The sequence below is a fragment of the Vulpes vulpes genome, chromosome 14, assembly GCF_048418805.1.
Source record: "Vulpes vulpes isolate BD-2025 chromosome 14, VulVul3, whole genome shotgun sequence".
Taxonomy (NCBI): domain Eukaryota; kingdom Metazoa; phylum Chordata; class Mammalia; order Carnivora; family Canidae; genus Vulpes; species Vulpes vulpes.
The window spans coordinates 68,884,945-68,911,055 of record NC_132793.1 but is presented as its reverse complement, the minus strand read 5'-3'; positions in this window follow the sequence as shown (position 1 = coordinate 68,911,055).

Here is a 26,111-nt window from a genome sequence, read left to right as displayed (position 1 = left end):
ATAGAAAATACAAAAAATCCACAAGCAAAAAAAAAAAAAAAGGCTATTAGAGGTAATTAATTTAGTAATGTTTCTGTCAAGTAAATAATCCACTTACAATAGCATCTGAAAGTATAAAATACTGTGGAAAAAGGTGGTAAAATATTTATACACTGAAAACTACAAAACATTGCTGAATGAAATTTAAGTAGAACTAAATATGTGGAAAGATATCTGCATTCATGAACTGGAAGACTTAATACTATTATAATGTCATTACTATCCAAAGCAATCTATATATTCAATGCATTTCCTATCAAAATTCCAATGGCCCTTTTTGAAGAACTGAAAAAGGCAATCCTCAAATTCATATGGAATTGCAAGGGGTCCCTAAAAAGTCAAAACAATTTTGAAAAGGAGAACAAAATTGGAAAACTCACATTTCCTGATTCCAAGACTTGCAGTAAAGGTACAATAAAAACACTATTTTGTGTTCTGTTGACAAAATAGATATATGTCTATGGGATAGAATTGAGAGTCCAGAAGTAAACTCATACAACTGTGACTAAATGATTTTCAACAATCATGCCAAAATCATTTACTGGGTGAAGAAACTCTCAACGCATACTGATGGTAGTGATTGGGTGGGGAGCCTGGAAGCTAATGGGTCTTCCTGTGGGCAGATCACAGTTCAGTCCTTAGGTGCCTGTGAGAGTCTGTTTCTGGCCGTAAGTATTGCCATGACCTAGAAAGCATGTTCTTACATAGTAAATAAAAACTCCATGAAAGGGGCACCTGGGTGTCTCAGTGATTGAGCATCTGCCTTTGGCTCCAGTCATGATCTCCGGGTCTTGGGATTGAGTCCCACATCAGGCTCCACACAGGAGTCTGCTTCTCCCTCTGCCTATGTCTCTGCCTCTCTCTCTCTCTCTCATAAATAAAAAAAATCATAACAAAACAAACAAATCTCATGACAGGTCAAGAGAGTTTCCCCCTGTGGGGGAAAAGGAAAATGTTTTATATTTTTCTAACTTTCATGGCATGTTTTTCACTTTTTGAATGAGGGACCCTACATTTTAATTTTACACTTGTCCACACAAATCATGTAGCTGAACTTGGTCAGAAATGTAAAGGATCTATAACTTACGATTGTGCACATAGCAAAGACAAATTTCATTTTATGTAGGATCTATGACTTAGCCTGGTAAGTCAGTTAATTATTTTTTTAAGTTTATGGACTTGTAAATATTTTCTATTTCTAAATATGTTTTTATTTTCAGGATAGAGAAAGAGAAAGGCTATGTATAGCAAAGCTTTTGAATAAACACAAGTATTTTTAAGTTCATGTGATTGTTTCTTCCTTGTATAAGACTCCTGGTCCATATCAAATTGTGATTTGTAGTTTCCTATTAACTAAGGCTGCACAAAAATATCAAGGGAGATTTATCAATCAGATAAAGGAGCTATAGTAAGCTGGGTAAAGATATTTGTGCAACAGAGCACCGTGGCACACCCTGGATAAGACCCACATTAGCTTCAGCTATTCTGCCAAAGTGCTTTCTACATGTATAGTCCCAGGACAGTCTGGCTTGTACCTGCTGTGTAGAGAGCCCAGGGACAGTACCAATCTGTACCCACTTCAGCTTTAGCTGTGCTAGCAGGGTACACACTATGTGGAGAGCCCTGGGACCCCCAAGCCGTGTCAGTCACAGCTCCAGCCAATCAGTGAAAATCTCCAAGCACACACAATCCACATAGGGGATGACCATATGTATGACCATTTCTTCAAGTTTAGGAGAAGTAGCTGTTTCACCCAATCCATGGAAGCAAACACAGGAAGTCAAGCAAACTGTAGAGGCAAAGGAATATGCTCCAAAAGAAAATACAAGATAAACTTTAGAAAAGGAATTAAATGAAACAAAGATAAGCAATTTACTCAAAGAATTTAAAGTAGTAATTGTACAGATGCTTACTGGGCTAGAGAGAAAGAGTTGAAGTTAGTAAGAATTTCAATAACGAGATAGAAAATATAAAAATGAAGTAGAGTTTAATACATAACTGAAGTTAAAAAAAACACTGCAGGGAATCAAAAGTAGAATAACAGACGCAGAATAGTGTATCAGTGATCTGGAAGGCAGGATAAAGGAAAGTACTAAAATTGAACAACAAAAGGAGAAAAGAATTTTTAAAAATTAGTATATGTTAAGGGATCTTTTGGACAACATCATGAGAATAATCAATCACATTATAGGGCTCCCAGAAGAAAAAAAAAAAAGAGAGAAGGGAGCAGAAAATTTATCTGAAGAACTAATAGCTGAAACCTTCCCTAACCTAGGGAAGGAAATAGACCTCCAGGTTCTAGAAGTACACTGTCAGACAAGGTGAATCCAATGAAGTTTGCACCATGAAATGTCAAATAAGTGAATATGTCAAATAAGTGAAATGTCCAAAGGTAAAAAATAAAGAGAAAATTTTAAATCAGCAAGAAAGAAGTAAAATTTACCCAGAAGGGAAACCCATAAAGCTATCAGTTAATATTGCAAGAGGAACTTTGCAGACCAGGAGAGTGGCACAATATATTGAAAGAGCTGAAAAGAAAAATCTGCAATGAAGAATACTCTATCCAGCAAGACTATCATTTTAATTTGAGGAGAGTTAGAGTTTCTCAGATGAACAAAAGTTAAAGGAGTTTATTACCCTTAAATCAGCCTTATAATAAATGTTAAAAGGACTTCTTTAAGTGGAAACTAAATGGCTATAATTAGACATAGGTAAATTATGAAAAAAAGATGTAAAATATGAAAGCGTATACAAAATATGTAGAGGAGCAAGAAAAAGTTTTTTTTAAAGTATATATCTGAACTAAAATGATCTTCAGGAAGAGGGGCAAGACGGCGGAAGAGTAGGGTCCCCAGGTCACCTGTCCCCACCAAATTACCTAGATAACCTTCAAATCATCCTGAAAATCTACGAATTCGGCCTGAGATTTAAAGAGAGACCAGCTGGAATGGTACAGTGAGAAGAGTTCGCGCTTCTATCCAGGTAGGAAGACGGGAAAAAAGAAATAAAGAAACAAAAGGCCTCCGAGGGGGAGGGGCCCCGCGAGGAGCCGGGCTGAGGCCGGGGCGAGTGTCCCCAGGACAGGAGAGCCCCGTCCCGGAGGAGCAGGAGCTGCACCGACCTTCCCCGCGAAAAGGCCTCCCGGGGAATTGGAGCAGGATCCCCATAAAGGCGGGGATGCCCTCGGGCTCCCGGGGACAGTGACAGAGGAACTGCGCCCCGGGAGATGCGCCGAGCTCCCTAAGGGCTGCAGCGCTCGGCGGGGACCCGGAGCAGCTCGGAGGGGCTCGGGCGGCGGCTCCGCGGAGGGGGCTGCGGGGCGGGAGCGCGAATCCAACAGCGCAGGCTCCGGAGCACAGGGCGCCGGGACACAGCCCAGGATTTTAAAAAATTTTAAAAAAGAAAACCATAGCTGGGGGCATCACAATGCCAGATTTCCAGTTGTACTACAAAGCTGTGGTCATCAAGACAGTGTGGTACTGGCACAAAAACAGACACATAGATCAATGGAACAGAATAGAGAATCCAGAAGTGGACCCTGAACTGTATGGTTAACTAATATTCGATAAAGGAGGAAAGACTATCCACTGGAAGAAAGACAGTCTCTTCAATAAATGGTGTTGGGAAAATTGGACATCCACATGCAGAAGAATGAAACTGGACCACTCTCTTTCACCATACACAAAGATAAATTCAAAATGGATGAGAGATCTAAATGTGAGACAAGATTCCATCAAAATCCTAGAGGAGAACACAGGCAACACCCTTTTTGAACTTGGCCACAGTAACTTCTTGCAAGATACATCCATGAAGGCAAAAGAAACAAAAGGAAAAAATGAACTATTGGGACTTCATCAAGATAAGAAGCTTTTGCACAGCAAAGGATACAGTCAACAAAACTAAAAGACAACCTACAGAATGGGAGAAGAGATTTGCAAATGACATATCAGATAAAGGGCTAGTTTCCAAAATCTATAAAGAACTTATTAAACTTAACACCAAAGAAACAAACAATCCAATCATGAAATGGGCAAAAGACATGAAGAGAAATCTCACAGAGGAAGACATGGACATGGCCAACATGCACATGAGAAAATGCTCTGCATCACTTGCCATCAGGGAAATAAAAATCAAAACCACAATGAGATACCACCTCACACCAGTGAGAATGGGGAAAATTAACAAGGCAGGAAACCACAAATGTTGGAGAGGATGTGGAGAAAAGGGAACCCTCTTACACTGTTGGTGGGACTGTGAACTGGTGCAGCCACTCTGGAAAACTGTGTGGAGATTCCTCAAAGAGTTAAAAATAGACCTGCCCTACGACCCAGCAATTGCACTGTTGGGGATTTACCCCAAAGATTCAGATGCAATGAAACGCCGGGACACCTGTACCCTGATGTTTCTAGCAGCAATGTACACAATAGCCAAACTGTGGAAGGATCCTCGGTGTCCATCGAAAGATGAATGGATAAAGAAGATGTGGTTTATGTATACAATGGAATATTACTCAGCCATTAGAAATGACAAATACCCACCATTTGCTTCAACGTGGATGGAACTGGAGGGTATTATGCTGAGTGCAGTAAGTCAATCGGAGAAGGACAAACAGTGTATGTTCTCATTCATTTGGGGAATATAAATAATAGTGAAAGGGAATATAAAGGAAGGGAGAAGAAATGTGTGGGAAATATCAGGAAAGGAGACAGAACATAAAGACTCCTAACTCTGGGAAATGAACTAGGGGTGGTGGAAGGGGAGGAGGGCAGGGGGGGGTGGGGGAGAATGGGTGACGGGCACTGAGGGGGACACTTGACGGGATGAGCACTGGGTGTTTTTCTGTATGTTGGTAAATTGAACACCAATAAAAATTAATTTATTTAAAAAAATAAAATGATCTTCAGCTTAATACAAATTGTTATATATTTAGGATGTTATATATGAACCCCATGGTAACCACAAACTCAAACTATATAATGGATACACAAAAAATAAAGAGAAAGAATGCCAGACATAAGACTACAGAAACTCATTAATCTCAAAGAAATAGAGGAAGAAGAGAGAAAAACAGCAAAACTAGAGAATAATAAAATGGCATAGTACATACCTATTAATAATTACTTTAAATGTAAATGGCCTAAATACTTCCATCAAAAGATAGATTGGCAATGGAAAGGATGGAAAAATAAGACCTACCTACGTGCTGCCTACAAGAGATTCCCCTCAGACCTAAAGACAGATGCAGATTCAAAGTGAAGGATGGAAAAATATTTACCATGCAAATAGAAGTAAAAAAAAAAAAAAAAAGCACACACAAAAATGCCAGGGGAGCAATACTTATATTAGACAATATAGACTTTAAAACAAAGACTGTAACCAGAGGTAAAGAAGGCCATTATGTAATGATAAAATAATCAATCCAACAAGAGGATATACAATGTAAATAACTACACACCCAATGGTGGAGCACCTTAATATATAAAGCAAATATTAATAGACATAAAGAGAGAAATTGGCAGTAATACAATAGCATTAATGTAAGTGGGGACATTAACACCCCACTTATATTAATGGATAGAACATTACAGGCAAAAAACATTAAAGAAGCATCTTTGAATGATACATTAGACCAGATGAACATAATAGATAAATACAGAATGTTCTACCTCATAAAACACACAATACACACTCTTTTCAAAAGAACCTAGAACAATTTCCAGAATAGATCATGTCAGGCCACAAAATGAGCCTCAGTAAATTTAAGATTTTAAATCATGCCATGCATATTTTCTAATCACAATGGTATTAAACTGGAAATCATTCACAAGGAAAAAAGTGGAATAAACCAAACAGGGGGAGGCTAAATATGATACTCCCATCAATGGGTCAATGGAGTAATCAAAGAAGAATTAAAAAAAAAATATGTGGAGACAAATGAAAATGAAAATAAAAACACAATAGTCCAAAATCTTTGGAATGGAATGAAATCAGTCCTAAGAGGGAAATACAAAGATACAGCACTACTCCAAGAAACAAGAAAACTCAATTTAACTTTATGCTTAATGAACAATAGCCAAACTGTGGAAGGATCCTCGGTGTCCATCGAAAGATGAATGGATAAAGATGTGGTTTATGTATACAATGGAATATTACTCAGCAATTAGAAACGACAAATACCCACCATTTGCTTCAACGTGGATGGAACTGGAGGGTATGATGCTGAGTGAAATAAGTCAATCGGAGAAGGACAAACAGTGTATGTTCTCATTCATTTGGGGAATATGAATAATAGTGAAAGGGAATATAAAGGAAGGGAAAAGAAATGTTGGGAAATATCAGGAAGGGAGACAGAACATAAAGACTCCTAACTCGGGGAAATGAACTAGGGGTGGTGGAAGGGGAGGAGGGCGGGTGTTGGAGGGGAATGGGTGACGGGCACTGAGGTGGACACTTGACGGGATGAGCACTGGGTGTTTTTCTGTATGTTGGTAAATTGAACACCAATAAAAATTAATTAAAAAAATAACTTTATGCTTAATGAACAAAGAATAACAAACTAAGCCCAAGATGGGTAGAAAGAAGGAAATAAAAAAGATGATATGAGGAAAAAAAATGACAGAGACAAAAAAAGAAAAGTCAATGATACCAATTTAAAAACAAACAAAATTGGTAAACTCTTAGAGCCATACTCACCAAAAAAAAAAAAAAAAAAGTAAATAAATAAAAGATAGATAGATAGAGAGAGAGAGAGAGAGAGAGAGAGAGAGAAAGGACCCAATAAAAATCAGAAACAAAAGTAATAACTAACATCAAAGAAATACACAGTTTTATAAGAAACTATTATAAAAGTTATATGCCAACAAACTGAACAACCTAGAATAAATGGATAAATTCCTAGAAACATTTAATCACCTTAAACTGAATCAGAAAAAAGGAAATGGAAAATCTGAACAGACCAATTAATAGTAATAAAATTGAATTGGTAATCAAAAAACTACCAAAAGATAAAAATTTCAGGACGTGATGGATTCACATGTGAATTCTACCCAACATGCAAAGAGGACTTGGTATATATATTCTCTTTAAACTATTCCAAAGAATAGAAGAGAAAGTTTCCAAATACATTTTGTGAGAGCAACATTGCTCTGATATCCAAAGACACTACAAAAAAGCAAAAACCACTACAGGCCAATATATTGGATGAACACAGATGCAAAAATCCTCAACAAAATATTAGCAAACTGAATTTAACATTACATTAAATTCACCACAATCAAATGGGGTTTATTCTGGAGATGCAAGAATGGCTCAATATTCAGAAATCAATCAATGTGATACACATCAAGGACACAAAAGATAAAAATTATATGATCACCTAAATAGATGTAGAAAAAGTATTTGGCAAAATTCAACACCAACTCATGATAAGAATTCAACAAATTGAGTTTAGAGGGAACATATCTAAACATAATTAGGGCCATATATGACAAATCCACAACTAACATAATACTGAAAGGTAAAAGAGAGTTTTCCCTCTAAGATTAGGAACAAAACAAGGAAGTCCATTCTTGCTGCTTTTAATCAAAATAATCCTGAAAGTCCTAGCCATGGAAATCAGACAAGAAAGAGAAATAAGAGGCATCCAGGCATCCAAATAGGTCAAGAAAAAGTTAAACTGCCATTATTTGCAGGTGACATGACACTATACACAGAAAATCTTAAAGACTCCACCAAAAAACCACTAGAAGTAATAAATAAATTCTATGGGATTGAAAGGTACCAAAATTAGTACCTAGAATTTGGTAGCATTTCTATATTCTAAGTGAAGAAACCCAAAGAGAAATTAAGAAAACTATTCTATTTACATTTTCACCAAAAAGAAGAAAATACGTAGAGGCATAAACTTAACCAAGGAAGTGAAAAACCTGTACTCTGACAACAATAAAACATTGATGAAAAAACTGAGGATGACACAAACAAATGGAAAGATATTCCATGTTCATGGATTGGAAGAATTAGTACTGTTAAAATATTTATATTACCCTAGCAATCTACAGATTCAATGTAATCTGTCAACACCAATAGTATTTTTTTTTTTTTACAGAACTAGAACTAATAATCCTAAAATGTGTATGGAATCACAAAAGACCTCAAAAGCCAAAGCAATCTTGAGAAAGAACAAAGATAGAGGTATTACAATCCCAGATTTCAAGATATACTACAAAGCTAGAGTAATCAAAACAGTATGGCACTGGCACAGAAAGAGACATATAGATCAATAAAATAGAGAGCCCAGAACTAAACCCATGATTATGTTGTCAATTAACTTATGACAAGAAAAGCAAGAATACACAATGAGGAAAAGATAGCCTCTTCAATAAAAAGTGCTGAGAAAACTGGACAGCCACATATAAAAGAATGAAACTGGATGACTTGTCAACACCAACACAAAAATAAACCACAAGTATGTTTAAAGACCTAAATGTGAGAAATGAAACCATAAAAATCCTAGAAGAGAACACAGGCAGTCATCTCTCTGATATCAGTTGTAACATCATTTTTCTAGATGTGTTTCCTAAGGCAAGGAAAACAAAAGCAAAAATAAACTATTGGGAGTACATCAAACTAAAAAACTTTTGAACAGTGAAGGACACCATCACAAAAACAAAAAAACCAAACTACTGAAAAGTAGGTATTTGCAAGTGATATATCTGATAAAGGGTTAGTATCTCAAATATATAAAGAATGTATACATCTCCACACCGAAAACCATAATCTGAATAAAAAATGGGCAGAAAGGACAGCCCTGGTGGCTCAGTGGTTTAGCGCTGCCTTCTGCCCAGGGCCTGATCCTGGAGACCCGGGATGGAGTCCCATGTCAGGCTCCCTGCATGGAGCCTGCTTCTCCCTCTGCCTGTGTCTCTGCCGCTCTCTCTCTCATAAGTAAATAAATAAATAAATAAAATCTAAAAAAAAAATGGGCAGAAAACCTGAATAGAGATTTTTTCCAAAAAAGGCATACAGATGTTCAACAGACATAAGAAGAGATGTTCAACGTCACTAATAATGAAGAAAACGCAAATCAAAACCACAATGAGTTATTTCCACATACCTTTCAGAATGGCTAAAATAAAAAACACAAGAAACAACTATTGGATAGGACATGGAGAAAAATGAATCCTTGTGCATTATAAGTGGGAATACAAATTGGTGCAACTACTGTGGGAAACAGTAAAAAAAATAAAATAAAAAAGAAATACCATATGATCCAATAATCCCACTGCTGGGTATTGACACAAAGAAAAGAAAAGCACTATTTCAAAAAGATATATATACCTCTATGTTCATTGTAGTATTACTTACAATAGCTAAGAATTAAAAGCAACTTAAGTATCCAATAAATGCATGATACAAAAATGTGATATATATAAGCAACAGAATATTACACAGCTATAAAAAAGGATGAGACCATGCCCCTTTTGACACCATGGATGAACCTAGAAAGTATTAGGCTAAGTGAAATAAGTCAGACTGAAAAAGGCAAGTACCATATGATTTTATTCATATGTGGGATTAAGAAAAAACAAGTGAATAAACAAAAAGCAGAATCAGGCCTATAATTACAGAGAAGAAACTGATGGTTGTCAGAGGTGAGGGGGATTCTGGGGATTTGGGACAAAATGGGTGAAGAGGAGTGGGAGGACAGTTATGTCTTTTAGTTATGAATGAATAAGTTACAGGAATAAAAAGTATAGTATAGAAAATGTAGTCAACGCTATTGTAATAGTGTATGATGACATAATAGCTACACTTGTGGGTGAGCATAGCACAACATATAGAGAAGTTGAATCACTATGTTGTACACTTGAATCTAATTTAACATTGTGTCAACTATATTAAAATATAATTTTTTAATAAATACAACTGACTCAGGAAAAAATATTGCTCGTGCAGAATTAATAGCAAATACCATTCTAAATGGTGAAAAGTTCAAAACAAAGGTTAGTTAAAATGGACACCATTAGTATAATTCAATTTCTTTTGGAAGTCCTGGCAAATGTAGTATATCAGAAAATTCAGTGAGAATAGAGATCCCAGTACATATGGGATCAGTACCTATGGGATCAGTCCATAGGTACTTCAATATACAAAAGATGATTTATCAATTATTTGGAAGGAGGATACATTTTTAATAAGCGGCAGAAGAAGCTATCCATTTGGAAGATAAGAGAACTTATTGATCACTTTTCTATAACTACAGAATGTAATTGCAGGTGGAGTAGAAAATTAAATGTCAACAATAATTCCTTAAAATTTTGTGTTATTTGAGAGAGAGAGAGAGAGAGAGAGAACGCGCGCAAGCAGAAGGGAGGGGTAGAAGAAGAGGCAGAGAGAGTCTTAAGTAGACTCCATGCTGACCATGAAGCCCAATGTGGGGCTTGATCGTAACTACTCTGAGATCAGGGCCCTGAGATCAGGACATGTTGAAACTGAGTCATGCTTACCTACTTATAACCTTAATTAAAGCTTTTCATCCTTGTCTTTGGACTCAGGTCGTATGTCACTAAAACATAAAAAAAATAAAAGTAAAGCCTCATTATTTTTTCATATCTTTGCCTTTTATTTTCTACAAAATAGGGAAGAAAGTATTTTGTTATAATATTTTAGAAATACAACATTCTATTTGAAATAGAGTCCCTGTCTGCCATTTTTTTTTCTGAAGAAATAACCTACTGCTTATACAACTGTCTGGCAGTTGGTAGTTTCTTATCACTTTTATATTTTAACTGATGATGTCTTGCTTGATTCTTGATGGAGGCCAAGAGCAAAGAGTTGTTTGTGGCAGAGAACAGTGAATGGAAAAAGAGCATGAGAATGACCCTGTAGAGCAGCATAGAGAGGGATCAATGGCCTTAAACAGTCCATAAATGTATATTTAGCTGAATTCCTACTGCATACATTTTTTTTTTTGGTAGAGCAATTGAACATATTGGCTTGCATTGTATGAAGGATTCCTGAATTCCTCAGCATTTGATGGACTATCAAAAGGGGGTCAGAGGGAGAAAATATTCATTAAATATGGTTCTGGTGCTATCTTGTCTCTTGAAAAATGCCATTCTCTATAGAGGTAAAGAGACATTGGTTTATTTGAGGACATCCTAACCATAATTTTAACATATAAGCATGGATTATTTTACTTCTTTCATGTGCCAATAACTTTTCTTTAAAAAAACAACAACAACAACAAAAAAAAACTAATGGTCCTATCACTGCAGTTATAACTAAGCAATCATTATAGTGAAGGGCTTTTGAATGTTTAAAAATCAATTTGTTCCATTCTTAATTATCACCTGTCTCCTCTTCTGTTCACTTGGTGCTTTATCTCTCTTCATAATATTAAATAAAGACCTCAAAAATAAAGACGGGTTGAGGACTAAGCTTGTTTTATTTAAATATTTTTTTTTAATTTTTATTTATTTATGATAGTCACAGAGAGATAGAGAGAGGCAGAGACACAGGCAGAGGGAGAAGCAGGCTCCATGCACCCGGAGCCTGACGTGGGATTCGATCCCGGGTCTCCAGGATCGTGCCCTGGGCCAAAGGCAGGCGCCAAACCGCTGCGCCACCCAGGGATCCCCTAAGCTTGTTTTATTTAAAACGCATTCCTAACATAATACTAACCAGTTCTTAAAGGCCTGTGCTACTCTGGCCTTAGCCTCTTGGTTTTAGAAAACCTTGATCATGGATGTCTTCTTTGTCTATTTAGGCCGTAATTAATTGTATCAGTTATTTTCATAATCCATTGGTTCTAATACTCAGAATTTTAAGAAGCAAAACCAAGTTTTTCTTTGTTTCTTATTTTTACAAAAGATTTTTATTTGAAAGAGAGAGAGCATGAAGGGGGAAGGAGCAGAGGCAGAGGGAGAAGCAGACTCCCCAATGAACAGGGAGTCTGATGCAAAGCTAGATCTCAGGACTCCAGGATCATGACCTGAGTTGAAGGCAGATACTTAACCAATAGGTCACCAGGTGCCCCGGATTTTTCTTTTCTAAACAAAGCCTTTATTTTTAACTTATTTTTTATAGTACATAACAAAATTTACCATTTTAACCCTTTTAAGTTTATGATTTGGTGGCATTAAGTTTAGTTAATTTTAGGTAATAATTAGGTTTTATATATATATAAATATATAAAAAAATTATAAATATATATAAATATATATAAATATATATATTAATATATATATAGGGTTTCTGACTCTTTGCTGTTTTTTTGGTTGTCTCAAAATTCCAATAAAATAAGATTCATGATCAGAGCTGTGAGTAGCTACCAAATAGCTTTTTCTTCATAGCCCAAATTCAGGAGAAATGATCTTTGGGCTATTTTCAAAGAAGGTGAAGTTTTTCCTTTTTTATGAATGACTATTGAAAGTGATACTACTGAAATATAACTTTGTATTTAGGACACTGAGAAGTGGTTTTCTCTAATATTCCCCCCCCCCCTTTTTTTTTAAGTAGGCTCCACTCTTAGCATGGAGCTCAACACATGGCTTGAATTCATGACCCTGAGACCAATCCCTGAGCTGAGATTAAGAGTCTGATGCTTAACCAACTGAGCCACTGAGGTGACCCAAATGTTCTCTAATATCTAATAGAATACAATAAAGTAGAAAGTCGACATAATTTCCCCCAAACAAAGCATGACTTGCAGAATATTCCATGTATGTATTTCCTCCAGTGTTACATCTTATCAATGTGTAAATTATCTTGAGAGAAGAAAGGCCAAGGGCTATCTTAAATCTGGTGAAAGTTTTTTCAATTAAGTATAGAAAATACTTTTTTATGAGAAATTGTCTCAAAGCCAGATTTTCTCTTTTGGCATAGTGTTGACCTATTTCTCATCAATTTCAACATACTACTTCTGCTTTGTACTCATTATAATTTCTGTTTCACAACAGAAATTTAAAATTTCACTCCCCCCCCCCCTAGATTTTTTTTTAGTTGAAAAAGCAAATCAAGAGAGCTGTTAAGATATAATAATTAAAGGGGACTGGTAGTTAGAGTGAATGTCTGGGGCTGAAACCAGTGCTGGGAGAGCAAGCCTTGTCTGTAAAGATATCTAAGGACTGGCCAGTCTATTAGGCTTATGTTAAACCAATTCTTTGCTCTGAATTCCTACATTCTGTTCTCCACTCTATAGACTGGTTCTTTACTTTAAAAAGCCAGTGGTCTCTCACAACCTTGGATGGCCCTTAGCCTAATTCATGGCAATTTTTCATGGCCTATATGCTGCCAAATAGTTCAGTTTTTAATTTCACCTTCCCAAGAATGAGTTGCTAGTTAGATTTACTTTTGTCATAGCCCCTCAAAACTGAAAAATTTATAGTGCAAAACTACAAGTTTACATGTATGCATGTGCCCACAATCCCTAAGCATATTTATATGCTCTGAATGACTCAGATATAATTTCTTCTTGGGATGAGACTATAATGGAGATAAACCTATACTCCAATTTTTGTACTTGGAATTCTTCATGAGGCTTGTTTAGCATTAGGACTAACTTTAGAGTTCCTTCCATTGTTTGAGGTGCTGTCTGCATTCCTAACAGATGGTAGAAAATTCATACAATACCAGAGACTCTCTTCCTCATCAACTCGTTGTAGAATGTCTGTGAATCTCAGTATTGAATGGTGTTGAGTTACTAAGCAGTGAATGTTATTTTAAAAGGGTTAAAAATTGTTAAAATGTGTTCAACAATCATCAGAGCAAGATATTTTCTTCTTTGTATGTAAAAAGAATCAAAAGAAATTGGCTTTACTAAATAAGAGGAGGTAGACTTTAAATGGTGTGGTCTGACAGTAATTTGTATTAGAGTCTAGAGGAGCACATTTGTAATGTCTTGTGGTAGTACATTTATCTCTTGGTGACAGAAGGAATAATTGCTTTAGAGAGCATATCAGTGGCTGTTTAAAAATTTAACTCTTTATTTCCTCACACCTAAAGTTACAAAATTGAGAGGAGAAAAAACATTATGAAAAATATAATTTGTGCAGAACAAAGTATTAGTTATCAGAAAAACATATACATTGTCTATTTTCAAGGAATGGCAAAAGGCTAGAAAAGTAATAAAAATGTTTTTCATTATATGTGGGTGTTTGTTATTTATTTATGGGTATTACTAGCATATACTCATCACTTCTGCCTGTTTTGTCTCTGGAACATGTTTTTCAAGTTGAATATACCTACCTAAAGTGGTTTTTGCTCAAAGATGAACTGTGTCTGATAAGTTATTAATTAGGCTCTGCTGTCCAATGTTCTCAAATTTGACAGCTTTAATGGGTTCTCGATTCCTGGCTCCCTTTCATCTACATCTTTGTGTGAAGTCTGTTCATCGTTCAGGTCCTTGCTTTCCCCTGAAAGGATCTGTTCATATTTATGCCTCCCTTGGTGTCCAGACAATTTCTTAAGGAATTCCATTTTATTTCACCCCATCAAAGGTGCAGTGAGTTAGTACAAGTGAAGAGACACTTCAAACTAGGAGGAATCACATAATTTGTTGTTTAAACTGATCACTTCTAGAGTAAAATACATTAATAATTATGCTGGCACAGCAGGTGTAAACTGTCCCAATCAAACCAAGATGCATGATTATTTTTCTTCAAGGCAGCCAGGGTGGAAACAAAGGTAAGACACTACTGGAATCACATTTTTAAATATGAATAGAATATTACTGATTTGAGCAGACTAAGAGCCAGTAAAATGACTTTGTAATCACCTTTGTTATTACCTTATGATAATCCAAAATAAAACATTAAATATGATTTATTTTGAATCTCTAAAGTGACTCAGTTTTGCAAAGATTACCCAAAGCAATCTACAGATTCAAAGTAATCCCTATCAAAATACCAACAGCATTTTTCACAGAACTGGAACAAGTAAACCTAAAATTTTGTGGTATGGAACCACAAAAGACCTTGAGTAGCAAAAGAAATCTTGAGAAAGAAGAACAAAGCTGGAGGTATCACAATTCCAAATTTCAAGATACAATACAGAACTATAGCAATCAAAACAGTATGGTACCAGCATTTAAAAAAAAAAAGATGCATATATCAATGAAACAGGATAGAGAGTTTGGAAATAAACCCATGCTTATTGGTCAATTAATTGTACAACAAAAGATTCAAGAATATACAATGGGGGTAAAGACAGTCTCCTCCATAAATGGGGAAGAAAAATTGGACGGCTACATGTAAGAGAATGAAATTGGGCCACTTTCTAACATAATACACAAAAATAAACTCAAAACAGATTTGAGACCTAAATATGAAACCTGAAACCCATAAAACTCATAAAAGAAACTACAGGCAGTAATCTCTTAGAAACCAACCTCAGCAACATATTTATGGATCTGTCCCCTCAGTCAAGGGAAACAAAAGCAAAATAAATTACGGGGACAACATACACAAAAAAGCTTTTGTACAACAAAGAAAAAGAGTGACAAAATGAAAAGGCTTAAGAGTACACTTACTGTGATGAGCATTGAGTAATGTACAGAATTGTTGAATCACCATATTACATACCTGAGTCTAATATAACACTGTACATTACATATATTGCAATTTTAAAAATTTAAAATATAGGGATCCCTGGGTGGCGCAGCGGTTTGGCGCCTGCCTTTGGCCCAGGGCGCGATCTTGGAGACCCGGGATCGAATCCCACATCAGGCTCCCGGTGCCTGGAGCCTGCTTCTCCCTCCGCCTGTGTCTCTGCCTCTCTCTCTCTCTCTGTGACTATCATAAATAAATAAAAATTTAAAAAAAATTTAAAAATTTAAAATATAAAAAAGCAACTTACTGAATAGGAAAAGATATCTGCAAAAAATATATCCAATGATGGGTCGATATGTAAAAAATATAAAGAACTTATACATCTCAAAACCCAAATAATCCAATTTAAAAATGCACTGGAGACCTGAATGGACATTTTTCCACAGAAGACGTATAGATGGCTAACAGACATGCGAAAAGATGCTCAATATCACTAATCATCAGGGAAATACAAATCAAAGCCATAATGAGGTACTATTTCACACCAGTCAGAGTCGGAATGGCTGGTATTAAAAAAAAAAAAAAACACACGAGAGAGAAACAAGTGTTGGTGAGGATGTGGAGAAAAGGGAGCCCTCATACACTGTTGGCAGCAATATAAATTGGTGTAACCACTGAAAAACAGGACCGAAGTTCCTCAATAAATTAAAAAGAGGAATAATACATGAACTAGTAATTCCACTACTGGGTATTGGCCCAAATCAAATGAAAACACTAATTTGAAAACATACATGCACCTCCACATTAATTGTAGCATTATTTATAATTGCCAAGATATGGAAACAGCTTAAGTGTCTATGGATAAATGAATGGATAAAGAAGATCTAGTATTTATATATACAATGGAATATTAGTAAGCTATAAAGAAAAATGAGATCTTGTCTTTTGCAACAACATAGATAGATCTAGAATATCAGGCCAAATGAAATAGAGAAATACAAATACCATATGATTCTAGTTAAAAACAAAGAAATAAACAACAAAAAGTGAGAAACATATCTATAAATACAGAGAATGGGTGCAGGGGGGATGTGCTAAAATGGTTAGAGGGAAGTGGGAAGTACAGGCTCTCAGTTATGGAATGAATAAGTCAGGAGGATGAAAGATACAACATAGGGAATATAAGTCATTGGCATTATAATAGCCACTGTATGGTGACAGATGGCAGCTACACTCGTGGTGAGCATAGGGTAACATACACAGTTGTTGAACCACAACGTTGTGTATCTGAAACTGATATAACATTGTGTGTCAACTATACTTCAATCAATCAATATTCTTGTAAACAAAGGCATTTCCTGCTTTTGTAGTATATAAATGAACAAGAAACATAATGAAAATGGTTTTTGTGTTCTTGTGAATCTTGACCATAACCCAGATACAAATACTTTGGCATAAAGAAAACAACAACAACCCAATGTCACTGAAATAGTCAAGCAGTGCTCAAATAAACACAGAAATGAACAAAATAAAATGTAAACTAAAAAAAAAAAATAGACTTTACACAAACACACACAAAATATCTCACTTTTAAAAGAAGTATACAGATACACATCTATCTCAGTATGATGCTGGTATTTCTTGAAGTGCTTCTATTTTCCTTTCTAAATCTATTGGCTTTGCACAATGTAAGAACATGCAATTTTGAAAGGGATTGATTTCCTAAAGGGGGCCAGTCATGCATTAAAGGAGAGGGCAGATTTCAAAACCAAAAATACATTTGTGTCAAATGATATTCAGCTTGTGGCCGGCACATAGTAGGCATTTAATAAATATTTGATGAATGCATAAATAAATGAGTGATGAATTCTAGCTTAGACTTTTTTTCTCCTATAAGACCTGAGGCTAGCTAGTATTTCATCTGGTTCACGCTGTTTCTTCAATTTATCGAGGTCACTTTGAATTCTGATCTTCTCTTCTGAAGTGTTAGCAACCCCTTCTAAGTTGGTGTCATCTGAAAAATACTACCTGTATGAAATGTGTGACTGAGTTAAGCTAGGAGTGTCATGTTGGACATTTTCTTAAACTAGAACACAGCTGGAAAATTATTACACAACCAAAAGCATACTTCATTTCAGTCTTATCAGGCCAGCCTTGTCCACATTTGACTGATTTTTTCTGTTATCATCCATAACCGATCACTCAACTTCTTCACTAAATAGAAAATAAGATGCACGACGGAGCCTCATGAAAATTAGAGGACAAGAAAGGTAATAGGCAGTAGGTGAAGACATTACAGAAATATCTTGTAAGCATATTTTATAAATTATACTCCAGTGCATACTTATTGTATATGCCTCAGTAGGCAAGTCTTGACATAAAATGTATAGAAACAATCTACTGTAGATAGTCCCATAGGGCAGATGTGAATTCTGTAATACATTCACATGCCCTCTTTCAAAAATTTGGTAGAAGAGTATCTTACTGTTGAGAGCTTAATTCTCTTCAAGTTTCATAACCAATTCACTGTTTTGTTGTCAAGAAAGCTTTTATGTATGTCAAGTAATAATAACAATAATCTCTCATTTTATTAAGTCGAAAGTGGTCTTCTAAAATGCCCAGAGCAAAATTTTTATTTTTTAAAAAATAAAGATGAATAGTAGAACATAAGCCAATCAATATACGTGACCTGAAAGCAATATCTGAGATAATTATCCAGGTAACTTAAAACTCTCTTTTGCTTATCTATTTGATAAATTAGGTAAAAGTTGCCTCTCGAGTTTTCATTTGTGGACTCATGTCACCATAGAAACTACTAAGCCATTGTTCAAAAATTGGTGCATTCTATCTTCGTTTTTATCTCTCTCTTACTGTTAAAGTTAAATTTTCTTCCTGTAATAGAAAAATACAAAGTGCTACTTACTAATCAAATTGTTTTTAAAAATTTTGTACTATATGATTTTTCACTTGGGGAAAATAGGACATAGGTAAAAGATAAATATTTCCATGGAATAACTTTTAAGAGAATTCCTTTTGTTTACATAACAAAGGAAAAAAAATCCTTCTAATGATAAATATCCCACTTCTAAGACGTTTAAAATTCTGGTAGCGTGATGTGTTTTAATAGCTTAGGACGATAGTCGCAACACTCTCTTTGATCCATAAGTGGCAGTATGTATTTGTATGAGGAGGTACAGTTGGCAGTGTGAATTCCCAATGTTGATGATGATCTGTATGTCACAGGCTTCATTTCCAACAATGCTATATGCAAATTAGTTATAGCTTCATGCCAGCGTAGAACACCATTCACAGAATAATTGCCAGCATTTTTCCTGGTCATTCTATACATGGAATGAAAATAATAACCATTTAGAGACCTATTTCTATAAATTAGTAGAATAAAAGCATTATGTTGTACATATTCCTCACATTATTTTTATCACAATTAGAGATGTTCATTTTTTGTTACATGTTTAACACATAAGAATGGAATTTTAATATACTTTCAATATTTAATCTACTCTGCAATTTTTAAACAAAGTGATTTTTATATACTTTAGGGATGAGAACTATTTACAATAAAATACATTCTGTTGCAAATTATTTGAAAGTCTTTAAATGCCGTGAATAAAACACATGATGATTAGATGTGTGAGAAATTACTCTCAGTTACTGTGGTAGCACATGGAGCGCAAATGTTTAAATTAATTTTTGCTTCACCTAGAAGTGTTTGCTGTTTTCCGAGCATTTCTTTTGATTTCTACGAGGTACAGTACACGTGGACTTAAGCACGAATAATGGAAGGGATAATTGTTTCTAATGACAAGAGCTTACAATTCCTAGCATGAGAAATTCAGCACCAGATTTTGCAAGTCTATGAAAAAGGTACTAATAAGTAAATTAGAAACAGAGAAATTTTCTATTATAGCATCTGTGGGCTTTCCTCATTCCATTTAAATTTACTCTCATTTTAGAAATATAGTGATATGTACTCCTCCTTTTCTGTGTCACATGCAAAAGTGAAGCAACGGCTTTCCTCCACACACAAAATGATTTGTAAATGCATTCTGTGAATAAAACACATTAAACGCCATTTGCATATAGTACGTTAACACATGTGAAAAATGGTTCACACAGTACATTAGGAAGGGAGTAAATAGAAATGACTTTAAAATGCCTGCTATATTTATAACAATTTAAAAGATAACAGAGCAATGAATTTCAGGTGCATTGGACGTAATTCAGCAACAATGTTTTGTTTGGAAGGCCTTATTTATTAATTTTTTTTTTGAAGCCCTCCTTTGCCAATTGTAGTGCTAAGCTGCCAAGATTTTCAGAGCTGACCAGGAGGTGGAGAGCTCATGCAAATGAGCTCCTCTCCTCTGCTGGCAGCCCACAATGACTGATTCAAAGGAACACTCTAACCCAGAAGATGAGTCTGAGCTGAATATCACCAACCAGAAACCACTCCAGTGTTCCACGTTAGATGGGAGGGGGCCTTCCAAATACTATTTTACGTTCCAAAATTCACTATTTTCAATAATAGAAGAGTTCATTTTCTTTTTTGTCTTTTTTTTTTAACTGAAAATTCCCATCCATTAAAAAAAACCTCCCTATCTTTAAGTTAAATTTCCAGGCATCTTTTCTATTTCTCTCAACTTACATAACACCCATTAACAGGAATATATATGTCCATCTTTATTCCCAGACTGTTTGAATTATATATGGCTAAGTGTCAGTGTTTAATATTATATTGAATCTGAAAGGAATGTTGAAAAATATACAATATGTGTAAGCCAAAGTTTTATTAGATTTCTTAGTGTGAACTGGCACATGATGTAATTTTCAGGAATCTTATAACGGGGGTATGTTGAATTGGCGAGATGCAAGTCCAGCAGTATATTATAACATCGTCATTTTACCTCAGATTCTGTTTCGTATACACTTCCGCCTTTGGTAATTTACATAAACATGCATAGTCTATGAATTATGCATAAACCTTATTTTAAATGCAGAGCTTTCAACTCTCACAGTGCACTAGTATACACACCCATTTGATTGGCTCTGCCCTGTTTTCATTACTCGCAATTTCTTGGAACACAAAAGAGGTTGAAAAGGCTGACAGAAATGGACAGTATTTTTTCTTGTGTGTGTGGGAAATATTTGTTTCCTTTTCAAGGCAATTGGTGTTGCAAAGTTTTGCCTGTGATTACTGTTCCTAGTTGTTATTTTTTCCAAGGAAGAATGCATTAAAATGTCTGAACCTACCACACAACAATCACAATCAGATACTTTTATTTATTTTTAAAAGATGCTGCAGAAATTGCTCCCAGTTTGAATAAATCTGAACACATGGTTATAATAAAGAAGAAATATAGTTTTGGGGGGATATCCCAATTATACTTGAAATAAGTAGGTAATCCTAAAGCATTGATGGAATAGTTAAACATCCAGGAAATTTAAAAATTTTAGTACTATGATTGTGTTTATTCAAGTAGAATTGAGAATTCTGATTAATGTACACACATAATGGGTCCTCTGCATTTGACACATTGTGTGATTATTCTTTTCATCTGAACTTATTTATGTAGGAAATAATCCGTTCAATGATAAAAAAAAGGGGGGCATTGACATTTTTACTCCAATGGCAGTACACTAAATAAAAACACAGTAAAGTGGCATGAAAACAGAATTTTAATCAGAAAATATTTTATCTTTGTTTACTAACCATCCTCTGATTTAATATTTAATATTAAAATAATATTGTGCTTTAAAAGAAAATTTCTATTCTCTCTTTATAGAATTTACTTCTCATTGTCTTCTTTCATTCATTTCTTCATTTTTTTCTTTATATGCCTCTAGGACATTGTTCCTTTCTCTCTTTTTTTTCCTCCATAACTTTTCTTTTACTTCCTATTTTAACTCAATGGTGGACATTATTCATCAAATTATGCCTGATGTTATCTTCCCTTTTATTGACTCTTTTAGCTTATTTTTCTTAATATCTGATTAAGCTTTTATGAGAATTCTCTCTTTTGATACATTCTCTAATAATGGTACAGGAAAATGGAGATTTGATTTAAGTGAAAAAGGAGGAGTTTGTGCTGCTAGATTTACTTTCAGGAGTACTACTTTTGAGGGCCATAAAATTTTGATTTCATTCTGTTTCAGGGAGTTACCAAGTTCTTCTTTTGTGGGTTATGTATTAGAGAGGGACATTTGGAGATTAATGACCAAGAGAAGCCTTTGAGATCATTTTGTCATGATTTTACACATAGCTTTAACAGAGTGAACCTCCACCCCACAGCCAGACAGATTTGAATACTAGTAAAGGAGGGGGTAAAGCTGAAAATTTAGGCTCACACTTAGTGGCTGGAACTTAAAGGGATCAGCAGCAAACTGAAAGTAGTGCAGTTCACCTGAGAGAAGGTGAAGCAATTTGCTTCAACTTGGACTCTGAAAAAGAAAATTACACCTGGCAGGACTTGTTCTGCTGATTTAGGAAAAAAGGCACAGAAAAGTTGGAGAAGCACAAGCAGAACTAGTTAACTACATTACGTTGCTTAAAGAGAGATGTCCAACTAAAGTTTAAAATTAAAACTAAAGTTGTCTGGCTAGCTAGCTATTATCTGTAATCCATCTCTTATCCATGTAATCTTTGTGATTATATTTGGTAGTAAGCGATACATTTCTATTTAAATAATACATCTTTGCTTCTTTATATCTTAGTTTCTTTGGCTTTACTAAATGAATATGAATGATTTTAAACCCAGACTACTTAGCAGAAAAAATCTACCCAGATGGCATTTTGTCATTTGATCACAGCAAAAGCTACTTTCATGATCTTTGGACTCCCTAGAACTATGTAAGTTTGAGTAAAATGCTCATATCCATTCTGAAATAAGCCTTATGAAAAGAAGATTCTGTAAGCTAGAGGCAGCTTTCCTACATTGGGCCCTTCAAACTTGCTCACAGTGGCCAGTTGGCATATACCAGTACAGATAGCCGTAACTAAAAACACCTGGAAGAAAATCTTTTAATTTGGGATTTTATAACAACAGCAAAAAAGTTAAATGAGAATGATGAAATCTATATCACAAAATGAAACTGCCTATAGCCTAAAATAATTAAACAAAGATATCAACATTGAAATAGGTTCAGTATAATTTTATTTCATTGCATTATATTTCCACATTAAAAATCTTAAGCACCCAGATCCGACTCTTTCACACCTACAATCTCAACCTCATTCCCACTAAATCTGCTCTTCAACCTCTTAGATGCATCACGTTTCTTTATGCTTATGTTTCCTCATTATTTGTCTTTCTTTTGGATTTATTTACTTTTTCTTTCCTGGAACCATGTGGTTGTATATCTTATCCACTTTCTCTCATCCATATCTTGGTTATTTGATGTTTCTATTGTTTATTGTACCTGCTCAGCAGAACTACAACTCTGAATCAATCCTTCCACCAGGCTTCTTTGCTATCCTGTCAGAGTAGTACTGTTAAATATACCAAACAACCGTATGTCAGTCCAAATATAGATCAGTCCAAATTAATGGTGTCTAAACTTATTTGGCTCCTTAATGAAGTTCAACAATCTTTACCTTTAATGCCTTTCTGTTTTTTTCCTCATGCTTTTCTGACTTGTTCTTTCTTGGATTCCTTAAGCTCATACATCTCGTTTCTTCCCTTGCATATTGGTATCCAGCAGGCTTCCATCATTGCCCCTATTTTATTATTCTTCTCACATGCTTTCTTTTGGAGTTTCCATGAAACTTCATGGTTTTAATTTCTCTATCTGTACTAAAGACTTCCATTTCTACATCTTCCACTCTACATTTGCCTGCACAGAGCTTTGGATTCATTTACTCTCAACGCAAAGCATGAATGCAAGTCAGATCATGACATGACTCTGTCAATAATCCCAAGGCTCCCCATTTTTTCCCAAATTAAATCCAGAATCATTATCTGTCTCTGGAAATTTGCACTTCCCATTCCCCTTCTACTTTGAATACTTATACCAATGATTCACTCCTTTACTTTGTACAGTGTTCAACTGAGACTTTTAAGTGATAATTTTCCTAAACACTATTTAAAACCATGTTCTTTCCCTCTAACCTTCACAAACACACCTCTGCTCATTACTGCTTTTCTTTTCTCTGGAGAATATTGTATTATCTCTATATTTTATTTTATTTTATTTTATTTTATTTTATTTTATTTTATTTTATTTTATTATTTAACTTCTTTCCCATTTTCTTCCTCACCCAATAGAGTATAAGCTCTGTAAGATCAGGAATTTTTGTCTATTTCATTGACATATCTCCAGGGAATATAATAGTGCTGGGAGAAATATATTGCTTACTAAATAATAGAAAGAATGGAAGGATCATGGACTTGGAATGGTACAGAGTTCACTAATGACATTGAGTATGTAGGCACACAGAAAGGGACAAGTGACTTTCTTAAACTCTGAAGAGAGGAGAGGGTCAAAGAAAGCAATGTAGGAAGATCCTAAACACTCATGTCCTACCATGGAGACAACAAATCTGTACAGCTACATATCATTTCCCTCTGAAAAAGATCTGAACACTAGATGAACTGCTCTCCATAATGAAGGATTAAAGTACCACATGAAGATGGTTAGGAAAGGCAGAGACATGATCTCATAAAAATCCCCACCCCCAGTGCTGAAACACATAATAGGAAGGGATCTCACCAAATAAGCACTTCTGGAGAAGCAAAGGTTAGTGTCCACATTGGGCACTCCAGCTCTCTGGAGAGCTGAATCCCCCAAAGTCTGACTTGGAAAATCAGCAGGTTGATGTCCAGGAGCCCTAATGTGCTATGTGAAACTGAAATTCCCCTCTTGGAAGGCTTATGTGTGTCTCACTCACCCCAAGACCAGAAGGAAAAAAGGTAGTTGAAAGTGCATATACATGGGAGGGACATTTATTTGATATCTGAGGGCATCAGCCAGAGAGACACAGGACTGTTCAGACATTCCCAGGAGACAGTGGAGATACTGGCTGACACCATCCTTGCACTCTCCATTAGCCTACTAGCATGGGTGGGCAAGTTCTTATAAGATATCCTCCTGTCACATTGCTGGAATAGGTGGGGGTGAGCAGTCATGGTACTTGCTGAGACATGGAACTTGCTCTTCTGTTCCCTGGCTAAAGCTGATGAGTACAAATGGTTGCAAAGTTCTCCCACTCCCTAGCTAAAGTCTGTGAGAGTTGGCAGTAGTGATACTCCATCTCCTGCCTGGGGCTGGTGAGTGCAAGCTGCCTCAACACTCTCCCACTCCCAGCCTAAATCTGGCATGAGTGCACAGACAAGGCATCCTCCTACTGTACTGCTGAAGAGTGTGGGTTCACACAGTCAAGACATTTCCCTCACAGCCTTTCTGAAGCTGGTGAGCTTACCTTGCCCCCAACACTATCCAGTTGCCTCAAAAAGCCAGTGGGCACAGGTAACCTATGCAGAGGGCATCCCTTGATTGCCTGACCCTGGTGGATAAGAGGGCTGTCATTCCATAACACCACGAGACTGCAACAATCAGAAAGAGTTCTTGGTGGGCACTACGGAGACAACAGACTGAAATACAACCCATTTTTCCTTTTCAAAGGGCCCATTTCCTAGATTGGAGCTTTAGCCTGACAGATAGGCTTTAGGTTTTCCATACATCTAGAGGCTAAGGAGGTTTTTCCATGGAACGTAAGCAAAGAGACACGTTCTTGCACATTCCCTCAGTCTCACCATGCCTGATAAGAGCTCCCAGAAAAGAGCTTATACACCTTATGGAGTCCTGATTTTTGCAACTGCTATCTAGAGGACAACACTAGGTATCCTGGTCTGAACACCAGCAGGGACTACAAGTGTGGCTCCATAGGATTATATATATTTGTATACTTTAAAGGCTGCTGCCTGAGGATCTGGCTTCCAATCAACCAGCAACTAAATGCTAAATGAGATTCTTTCACCAAAAGATCTTGGGATATCCTCAATAATTGGAGTGTATCAATAATGTCTGGCAGTTTATACAATCATGAAGATCAGAGAGAAAACACAGAGCTAGGGAAAACTAAATGAGTAGATTTATCACCCCTAGAAGGACACTCCTCCAAGATTGTGAGGGGTGGCTCTTTCACCTAATCCATAGAATCAAACATAGATAGTCAGCCTACAGCCACATCAGCTCCATCTACCCCACCAGGATGGGCCTGAAGCAGACTGCTCTGAGATTTTCAGCCCATGCCTGCTATAATTCCAGCCAGAGCTGCCAGCAACTTGCAGTCTACTCGGTATGTTCCTATATGAGATCAGTCTTCAAGACTAGGAAATGTAGCTGTTTTAACTCATAGATACAAACAGAGAAAGTCAAACAAAATGAGGAGGCAGAAGAATATACTCCAAATGAAAGGATAAGACAAAACTTCAAAAACAAAAAAGTAAATGAATAAAGATACACAATGTACCTGATAAAGACTGTGAAATATACCATAAAGGGGGTGCC